Genomic DNA, 11,154 nt, shown 5'->3' with positions numbered 1-11,154 from the left:
ACGTTGCGGCTTGTGATTGGTCGCGTGAGGGGTCACATGAGCGGTCACGCGACCAATCACAAGCAGCGAAGTCATCGAAGGTCCTTTACTCTGCATTCTTAGGGAACGGAGGCAGACGCTTGCAGCGGTGAGAGCCGGGGCCGTCAGAGGGGTGAGTATATCAATATTTTTTTTTATTATTCTTTATTTTATACATGAATATGGATCCCAGGGCCTGAAGGAGAGTTTCCTCTCCTTCAGACCCTGGGAACCATTCCAATATTTTGTGTCCCATTGATATGCATTGGTATCGGGTATCGGTATCGGCGATATCCGACACTTTTTGGGTATCGGCCGATCCAATCCGATACCGATACCTTTGCATATCGGAAGGTATCGCTCAACACTAATACTCATTGCTCGGGTTTTCCCAAGCACGCTCGGGTGGTCTCCGAGTATTTGTTAGTGTTCGAGATTTAGTTTTCATCGCCGCAGCTGAATAATTTACAGCTACTAGCCTGCCTAAGTACATGTGGGGGTTGCCTGGTTGCTAGGGAATCCCCACATGTAACAAGCAGGCTAGTAGCTGTAAATCATCCAGCTGCGGTGATGAAAACTAAATCTCCGAGCACTAAAAAATACTCAGAGACCACCCGAGCGTGCTCGGGAAAACCCGAGCAATGAGTATACTCGCTCATCACTAGAGATTGCAAAATATAATATTATTAATGTGTTGCCCAACATTCAAGTCTTCAAAGTATGTGCTATATGTAAATGTGCAACCATCGAGATAAGCTGCATAAACATACGAAGTATAATTGATTAACCCTGAGGTTTATAACCTAATCAATTAATGAGTATATACAGCTCTGGCAAAAATTAAGAGACCACTGCAAAATGTTCAGTTTGTCTGATTTTTCTCTTTATAGGTATATTTCTGAGTAAAATGTAAATTGCTCTTTTATTCTATAAATTTCTGACAACATGTCTCCGATGTTCCAAGCAATACATTTTGTAGCTTTTTTCCGAAAAGGAGAAATGGTCAAAATTAAAAAAAAATAACCACTGCTTTCAAACCTCAAATAACGCAAATAAAACAAGTTCATAATCATTTAGAAACAACAATACTAATGTTTTAAATCAGTTCAGAAATCAATATTTTGTGGAATAACCATGATTTTTAATCACAGCTTTCATGCGTCTTGGCATGCTTTCCACCAGTCTTTGACACTGCTAATGGCACAAAAATGTAAGCAGTTCTTCCTTGTTTGATGGCTTGTGACTATCCATCATCCTCTTGATTACATTGCAGAGGTTTTCAATGGGGTTCAGGTCTGGAGATTGGGCTGGCCATGACAGGGAATTGATGTGGTGGTCTCTTAATTTTTGCTAGAGCTGTATATGTACTTGAATTTTCTCTTACGGTACACTATTGTTGCCCACAGTGCTTGTTTGATAAAGGTAACGTCATATTATTATGCACCATATTGGACTGTTTGAACTGAATAAATTTCACTTTCATTCATATTTTGGAGTGCCAAATTTACTTTCCATTGAAGTCAGTGGAGCAATTCTAAGAAGCTGGTGTCCTATATTCAGAATATCCCTGTCTGGAAGGACATACGTTACAAATGCTAATAAATGTGAAGGTAAAAAAATCACAAGGGGGCATCTTGTATCCTTCAATGGACCTCTGTATTTTTCTCACATTATTCTACAATACAAACACATAGACCAGAAAAAAGTACAAAGCCTCTCCTCTCATAGTTTCTGCTTTTCCACAGTTATCAATGTCAATAATTACAAAGACCACAACTTTCTGTTATTATTTGCTTTTATTTAAATGTTTCCCAGGAATATTGCAAAAGCCAATACCGCATAACAAGCATCCTGCCACAAACATCCTCTTTTTGGTATTTTTCATATTGTCTATAGATCAGGACAACAGATTGTGGATAGGAGGAGGCATGTATAAATTGTTGATTTTACTATTTTTAATGTATTTTTGGCTTCCTAATCTTCTTTACTAATGCAGAAAATGTATCTGTACTTAAGAAACAACCACACTTTAGAATATATAAACCTCTGTAAACAAAATGAGGTTCAGGCTGTCTTTCCTTGTCATATGCCGAAAAGGAAATAATAAATGAACAGAAGATGAGCTATTAAATCAGAGATTTATTAGACATGTATTCTTTAAGTAAGCTCTACTGTCCACCTGTCCTCCCTGGGCTGCCATCTGGAATTTCTGGGCCACATGAGCGCTCAAAATGGAGTATCTAATCATAATGATATACGAAGTAGAAGTATTAGAGCCCTAAAAAATGGAAGTGTGGGACACACTGAATATAATTGAAAAAAACACAAAAACAAAAACCAGCGCAGTAGTCCATAGTTTAAATAAATGGTACAAAATTTATTAATCAATACAAAAAGTCAAAGCAGAACAAGAGGCTAAAAAATTGGCAATCAAAGCACACTAAATAGCAGGGAAACGGGATGGCATCACTGCTCTATGATGATGGAACAAAATAACTTGCAGCAGCTGGGATGCTATATATGGAACAAATCGTATGGTGCCAAAAAGTATTGTAGCATTATTAATAGAAAGTTCCTAAATGAAAATAAACCCTAATTGGCAAGATACATAATCAATAGATGGAAACACATACCAGTCAGCGATGCAGAGTATACCACGCTGTCTCGGTATGGTATGGTGGTGCATCTTATAGGCTGATTTTACGATAGCTTACCCGGAAGGGTGGCTGTGGCAGAGCAGGGTCACAGGAGACAGGGTCGCTGCTGCAGGAACTATGGTCACTGCAGTAGGAAGCTGGCAGTGGCGGCAGCAGGAGTGGGGCGATGCTGCTAGCCCCAGGCTGGGAGGAACAAATGTCCCAGTGCTTCGGGCCCTGGGCTGTCAGAAAATGTAGGCGTATATGACAGCCTAGAGCCCGCAGTGCTGGGACACCCCCTTGTCTCAGTTCGGGGGCCGCAGCACCACCCCACTTTTGCTGCCACCGCCGTTGGCCTCCTGCAACAGCGATCCTACCTCCTGTGACCCCACTCCAACCGCATTACCCCCCCGGTAAGCTACATTTGGATTATAACTCGCACCCACATTTTCATCCCAAATTTGGGGTGAAAAAAAGTGTGTCTTACAATCTGAAAAATACGGCATTTACTTGGGGGGGTCTGTGTATCTACATATAAATTTGCATACTAGTTTTTTTGCATTACTGGTCATTGCACACGGCGCACATGTTCATCACTTTGTAGGCATTAAATGTGCCCATCTATACCCATATTTACCTGGTATCTTGCAGGCTGTGTATACGTTTTTATGATTCTTTTTATGTAAATTTAACTTTGTGTGTGTGCGCCTGTCACCACATACTCACTTGTATGTTTAAATAAAGGTTTTGACATTTTCACTATATTCTGATTTACTGAGCTTTTGTTTTCAGAGCTCTTTGTTGGCTTTCATGTCATTCTGAATGAGTCTGCATTTTGTATTCTTGCAATACGTGTGCATTTAATTCTCTATGTGGTACTGACACATTCATATACAGTATTATGTTGGCCTCTAATGTACATACGGTATTTGCACTTTCCCTTGTTCTTTTTTGACTGTACAAAGGGAGAAGAGATCTTTTTTCCTTACCTTCATTAGTCACATAAATAGTAGGAGCGGCATGAGGAACATTATAAGCATGGTGATTCAGTGGTTTGCACTGTAGTCCTTGTGGCAATGAACAGACAAGGAGTCTGTATGTTTCCCACATTTTCCTGTGGGTTTACTCCTGGTAACAGTGATGATAATGTCTGTAAAGTGGTCTGGAACTAATATAACTATACTGTATATGCAAGTAAGATAATTAATGAAGGAGTAGTGTAGCTATGAATCCAGCATCGGGGTGAGATACATCACCCATTAGGAGCAGCAGCAGTGTCTCTGTGTACTTGTGCCCAGTGTCGGACTGAGATGCCAAGGGCCCACTCCGTAACATCAACTACAGGGTCCCACTTTTCAGCTACATGCAAATAAGACTTTATCATTCACAAAATTTCATAGCAATAAACTGGATTGATTGTTAAATTAATGAAATGTTGACTTTTCCGGTGTATCAAGTGTATTGTGCCAACTACTGCTCACATGAGTCGGTGGTGGCCCATTCCTGCACAGTGGCCTACCAGAGGATTCTCATGTTCTGAGGACCAGTCTGAGTCTGCTTGTACCTATTTAAACAATCTACTTTAATGTATGTTGTAGAATACTCTATGGCAGCTCCCCTTAGGATACCTTATGGTTGAAGGTCATTGGCTTCAGGAAATAGGGTTAAAATACAATTCCATTTCTTGCTGCAGGAAAGGGACCAATATGAAAGCATCAAAAAATTGTCAGAAGGTGGTAGTAAGGAATAGTGTGGTAGAGAACATTTGCAGTGCCATAAGGATTTCCTGCACATACTGCAGTGTCCCCAACAGTCCCAATACAGCCGCAGTGAGATTATCCAATGCTCAACAAAGCAACTGTAAGGATATTGAGAGTCTTTGTCTGATCAGTATGGGAAGGATTAGTATGAGGAGACTGTACCTGCCCAGGTATTGACTGAGCATAGCAGACAGTATGGCTGACTGCCCTGCAACAACCACAGGTCTATTTTCCTAACTTTACAAAGTGGACCAGTAGAGCAAAATAAGTAAATTTAAAGCACCACGCCAGGGTTTTTTCCTTATTTCATCACTGAAATGGAGTTACTAATCTAAGGTCCCTTCCTCTGGTCTTATACTTAAGCCATCTTCATCTGTTCCTGGTGCTGCTCCGATCCTGCTCTGCTATCTTATGATTGCAACTTCTGATTACCCCAGAAGCCATAGGGAATGGTCACAAGCTCTCAATGCAAGTCTATGAGAGGCTCATTCTGGCTCCCACAGACTTTCATTGATTTGTGACTTCCGGATCGCTCTAGCAAACTTGGAGAAATCCAGCAAGTCACAACTTGCTGGAGACCAACTGGAGAAACGCCAGTAGCACATGAAGATGGCAGCTTTTAAGTATTAGACTAGGGGCAGGGAACCTATATTAGCAGCACCACTCTGGTAGGCAATAAAAAAATGCTGGATTGGTGCTTTAAATTACTCTCCCTTCTGAGATGCATGTGCAGCGCCCCAGAGTCCTGGTCGTTGCAGTAACGTCGCTCTGCCGCTAAGGGGAGTGATGTTACATCTGATTGCACTAAAGGAGTTCATCTGATCAGGTAACACTCACATTACACTTCACACTCCGGCCACCAGGGGGAGTGGTTCTATCTAGTAGGCCACTCCTCACACTCTGGTAAAACTGGGGGTTGGACAGGAAGACGGAGAGAAGTAACTGGGAAGAGCTAGTGAGAGGACCTGTCAGGGATGGGATCCTGGCAGACTCCTAAGAATAGCACCAACCAGTGAGCAACGGGGATACAGCAAAGAAGTGATAGAACCAGAAGGAGTCGTGCTGTAAGATAGAGGCAACATCCTTCTGAGGGGCAACAGTCGGTGGCCGGAACGCCGAGCAAGTAAGAGACTACAAGCATTACTTCAAACCACGGCCGGACAGCCAATTATAGGTTGTCTGTCTCACTAAAACACCTAAGCAGACAACGGAGGCAGCTGTGGGAGAGGGGCGACTCTAGAGTCCCGGAAGAACTCCAGGCCTACCCCGTCATACGGGTGCGTCCTAGCCATATCATCTGGGGGACGGAGAGAACGAGCATCAGAGACAGACAGAAGCAGTTGTGAGGACTATCCCGGGGTGCTCAGCAGGGAAGGACTACAACACACAGGCGCTAGAAGGTAGATGCTGATTCCCACCTGTGAAGGGGACTCCTGATGTGCCTTCGGACCGGCCGGTCTCAGACAGCCCAATTAACAGTGCCCTGGATTGGACACCTGAAGCCTTCAGTAAAGAGGTAAAGAGACTGCAACCTGGTGTCCTCGTTATTTACTGCACCGCACTACCCACCACCATCCACATCTATTACTGTACGCCCCTCAGCAGGGTCACGGACCGGGTCTAGCCACCGTGACAACCACAAGCAGAGACTCAGAGGCCCGGTACCGGGTACCCCTCGGCCCTGCGGCAGTGGGGGCGCTACAACTTGGCGTCACAAACAGGATCTACTTAAGCCTGAAGAATCAGGTCATGTGTGCCTTGGAACTACTGTGATTACTGTGCTAGGACTGTGTATTGTCATTTACCGCCAAAATTCGCCATTGCCGCGCACGGAAGGAGGAGCCTTAGCTTCGTGGGCGGAACCGGCCAAAAGAAGCGCAGAACGGAAAAGCGCAGTAAGGCGCCAATCCCGGAAGAGGAACTCCGACCTCCAGCAGGTTAGTGGGAGGAAGGGACAGCCATGTCCGAGTCGGGAGGAGAGGAGGTGGCGGCCGCAGCCGTGGACGCAGGGGCACCTCCGGTCCCCGCAGTGGGCGAAGCCGCGGCCCTAATACCACCACTGGCAGCCCCGGAGCCCGCTGCCCCCATCAGCCAGTCGGACACCGCCACTACCGCAAAGGCTATAATGCCCTTCTCCATGCCATACCTGCCCGGGGCGGCCTGGCTCCCACGATACTCCGGGGATTCGCATACATTCACTGACTTTAAAGAAGGGATCTGCAGCCTGCTCAAGTTCTATCCCCTGACAGAGCCTCAGAAGGTTCATCTGATAACAAACCAACTCTTTGGGGCGGCTCTGAGAGAAATGAAATCCTGGCCCGCCGCGGATAAGGGAACTGCACAGCAGGTTTTTGCAAAGCTTAAAGCCACCTTTGATATCCGCACTGCTACTGAAATTAAACTGACTTTCTATGGGTGCAAGCAGAGGCCGCAGGATAGCTTACGGGATTATGCCCTTAATCTTCAGGAGGCGATGCGGGCCATTAAGCAGAGTGACCCTGACAGCACGCAGGATGAGGATAAACTCCTGAAGGAGCGGTTCATTGAGGGGCTCCTGTGCAGCCACCAAAGGGGTCAACTGCACTTCCTGGCCATGCAAAATCCAGACTTGACTTTTGCGCAATTCAAGGATAAAGCTATCCAGGCATGGCAGGAGCGACAGCCTAGCCGTGCAGCACCTCCCAGGCGTCCCGCTCTCACATACCACCAGGAGGTGGCGTCGGATGTTCCAGTCGCCGCCGAGGCCGATGCCCAGAGCCTAGAAGACGACTCCCCTGCAGGACTCCGCCTCCAGATGCAGGAGCTGACCAAGAGCGTTGCTGCCCTGGCCCGGACGGTGCGGTCCCTACAGGAGGCCCCCAAGGAGAAGATCCAGCTGGCCACCAGACCGGAGGATGTTCCTTGGATGTGACAGAGGAGGACCCCGCCGACCAGAGGCCGGTCCGACGATCGCTTCCATGAGGATGGACGACCCATCTGCCGCCGCTGTCATCAGGTGGGCCACCTTGCAAGGTACTGTCCTTTAAACGAGCAACCCCTGGGGCAAAGGGCCAACCCCCAGGAATAGGACGGTCAGGCCCACAGCATTGGAGAGCCAAATACATTGGAGGGCGACCAGTTCTTCCTGTAGTGGTTGACGGCATCCCCCTGAATGCTTTGCTGGACACCGGTTCTCAGGTGACGACTATGCCTTATGTACTCTATAAACGGTATTGGGAGGACACCGATATTACTCGTGGCCCCGATGACGATTTCACCATAATAGCCAGTAATGGTCAGCCATTGCCACAAGTGGGGTATAAAGAGGCCACTATCAAAGTGGGGCGGGTGGAGTTGAAAGCCCAGGGGATTGTGATTGTTGATATTGACCGCCGAGAATGTAATCCCATGATGACTATCGGTACCAATGTTATAGAAAATTGTCTTGCAGAAGTTATTGTTTTGTTGCAACAGGTAGCCGAGACCGCTGGCCACAGCGAACAACGTGCCCTGCAAAAAGAAATCAGAGCTCTGATGCAGAGACAGCAGGTAGAGCTGACTGGTGGTGAGATTGGTCGTGTCACTGTGAGTGATTCAAACCCCATTGCGATACCCCCCAGGAGTGAAATGTTAATATGGTGTCGGGCAGCCATAGGCCTCCGGGGAAAGGACTACCAGGCCTTGGTAGAACACGTGTATTCAGACAATAGGCCTACTATTCTGACAGCCCGGGGGGTGGTCGACGTGCGCCAGGGGAGGGTGCCCGTACGTGTCCTCAATTGTTGGGAGGAAGAGGTTCATCTCACCAAGTATGCCACGCTCGCCAAACTGTTCACTGTCAACAATAGTGTGATACGGACACCAGAACCCTTGGTCCCGTCAGACGTGACGGAGGACAATGGTTCTGCAGGGCACACGAAAGATTGGTGTCGGGAATTGCATGTGGGCACTGACTCCACCCCATCCCATCAGAAACAGGGGGCCTACAGGGTGGTTCACGAGTACGAGCGGGTATTTAGCAAACACCCTTTAGATTTTGGACAAGTGAAGGGGATCCAACATCACATCCCCACGGGAGATCATCGGCCCATAAAAGAGAGGTATCGCCCTGTACCCCCAGCTCATTACCAGTGTGCCAAGGACATGTTGCGAGAAATGAAGGAGGCTGGGGTGGTGAGAGACAGTTGTAGCCCCTGGGCAGCTCCATTAGTCCTTGTTAAAAAAAAAGATGGCACCATGAGGATGTGCGTTGATTACAGGCAGTTGAATCGCATTACACATAAGGATGCATACCCACTGCCCAGGATAGAGGAGTCTCTGGCTGCTCTAAAATCCGCTAACTACTTCTCTACATTAGATCTCACCAGTGGGTACTGGCAGGTTCCCGTGGCAGAGGCGGACAAAGAAAAGACGGCCTTCACGACGCCGATGGGGCTCTGCGAGTTCAACTACATGCCTTTCGGATTGTGTAATGCCCCGGGGACGTTCCAGAGGATGATGGAATGCTGTCTGGGGCACAAGAACTTTGAGACCGTACTGCTGTATTTGGATGATGTCATTGTCTTCTCTAAGACCTACGAAGACCATCTGAAGCACCTGGCTGAGGTGTTTGAAGCCCTGTCCAACTTTGGCTTAAAGGTGAAACCGTCCAAATGTCATCTGCTGAAACCCAAAGTGCAGTACCTGGGCCATGTGGTGAGCGCCGAAGGAGTGGCCCCAGACCCCGACAAGGTCCCGGTGATCCAAGACTGGCCGAAGCCCAGCAACCTCCACGAAGTCCGGCAGTTCCTCGGACTAGTAGGCTACTACCGAAGGTTCATCAAGGACTTCACCAAGAAGGCCGCACCCTTGCAAGACCTGTTGGTGGGCCAATCAAAGAAGGCCAAGGGGAAGAACGCCCCATTTGACTGGAACGAGGGGCTGGAAGGGTCCTTCACGTGTTTGAAGTCGGCACTGACGGGAGAAGAGGTACTGGCCTATCCTGAATACGACCAACCGTTTGTGCTGTACACGGATGCCAGCAATGTGGGATTGGGAGCCGTGCTGTCCCAGGTCCAGAAAGGCAAGGAGAGGGTGATCGCTTACGCCAGCAGGAAGCTTCGTCCCACGGAAAGGAACCCTGACAACTATAGTTCCTTTAAACTGGAGTTCCTTGCTATCGTCTGGGCAGTGACAGAGAGGATCAAACACTACCTGGCCTCCACGAAATTCACCGTCTTCACGGATAACAATCCGCTAACGCATCTGGATACAGCCAAGCTCGGGGTCTTGGAGCAGCGGTGGATGGCCCGGCTGTCCAAATACAACATCACCATCAAGTACCGGGCAGGACACAAGAATGCGAATGCCGATGCCTTATCTCGGATGCCCAATTTGCCGGAAGCAGAGGAAGACCCGGAGGCACTTGAAGAGGTGGAGCTGCCCGCATTCCATCGCCCTAAAGCCACTCAGAATTCCCATCATGTGAGGAACAGGCATAAGAACCAACCGGATGCCACGCTGAACCCCCTGCCCCATCACGGGTGGGCGGAAACCCAGGATGGTGACCCCGCGGTCCGTCGGGTGAAAGAGCTCTTGACGCAGGCAGGGTTACGTCCTGGCCCAGATGACCCACAGGAAACCCAACAGCTGTGGAAGGGGAGAAGCAAACTGTTTATCCATTATGGCAAGCTGTGCAGGAGAAGCATCGATCCACGTACTCATGAATTGGTGTGGCAGATAGTGGTGCCAAGGCGAGATGCGCCCATGGTTCTGGGAGCCTACCACGATGGAGCCGGACACTTCGGATGGAGGAAGCTAGAGAGGCTGCTCCGAGGGAGGTTCTATTGGATTGGCATGAAGAGAGCCATTGAGAAGTGGTGTCAGGAGTGCGGTCCATGTAGCCTACGCCGGAAGGACCGTGACAGCCAACGGGCTCCCCTGCGGCCTATCATCACCAAACGGCCGCTCGAACTGGTCGCGCTGGATCATGTGAAGCTGACACCTAGCCGGTCAGGCTATATCTACGCTCTTACCATCGTAGATCACTACTCCAGATTTTTGGCGGTTGTACCTGTCAAGGATCTAACGGCCAGGACTGCCGCCAAGGCCTTCCAGCAGTACTTTTGTAGGCCCCATGGCTACCCGGAGAAGGTACTGACCGATCAGGGACCAGCCTTCGAAGCAGAAGTGTTCCAAGAGTTCTGCCAACTGTACGGGTGTAAGAAGATCAGAACCACACCGTACCATCCTCAAACCAATGGGATGTGCGAAAAGATGAACCAAGTGGTGATTGACTTATTGAAAACCTTGCCCGTAGAGGAACGGAACCTGTGGCCGACAAAGTTGCCTGACTTAGTGGATATATACAATCACATCCCAGTAAATTCTACCAACTGCACTCCAGCGTACCTGATGCGAGGAAGGTCTAGCCAGTTACCCGTTGATCTGGACATGGGGGTCCTAGTCCCCGAAGATACCTCACTGGATGCAGATTGGGATGTAGAAAGGCAGCAAAGGTACCGCAAGGTACAGTAGTGCGTACAGAGGAGTCTCGCCCAGGCTAGGCAAAAACAAGAAAGGGACTACAACCAGCACGCTCCTGTGATTCCCCTGTCACCTGGTGAGCAAGTACTCAAACGAAAGAGGAGACTACACAAGCTCGATGACCAATGGGAAGCAGAACCGTATACCATCCTGCCATCCGATTTCGACAACACGAAGGTCTGTCTCATCAGCAAGGACGGAGACCTCAACGGCGATATCCAGGGATCACCTTAAGG

The sequence above is a fragment of the Ranitomeya variabilis genome, chromosome 6, assembly GCF_051348905.1.
Source record: "Ranitomeya variabilis isolate aRanVar5 chromosome 6, aRanVar5.hap1, whole genome shotgun sequence".
NCBI lineage: Eukaryota > Metazoa > Chordata > Amphibia > Anura > Dendrobatidae > Ranitomeya > Ranitomeya variabilis.
The sequence above is the reverse complement of the archived record's forward strand: the minus strand, read 5'-3'. Positions refer to the sequence as shown.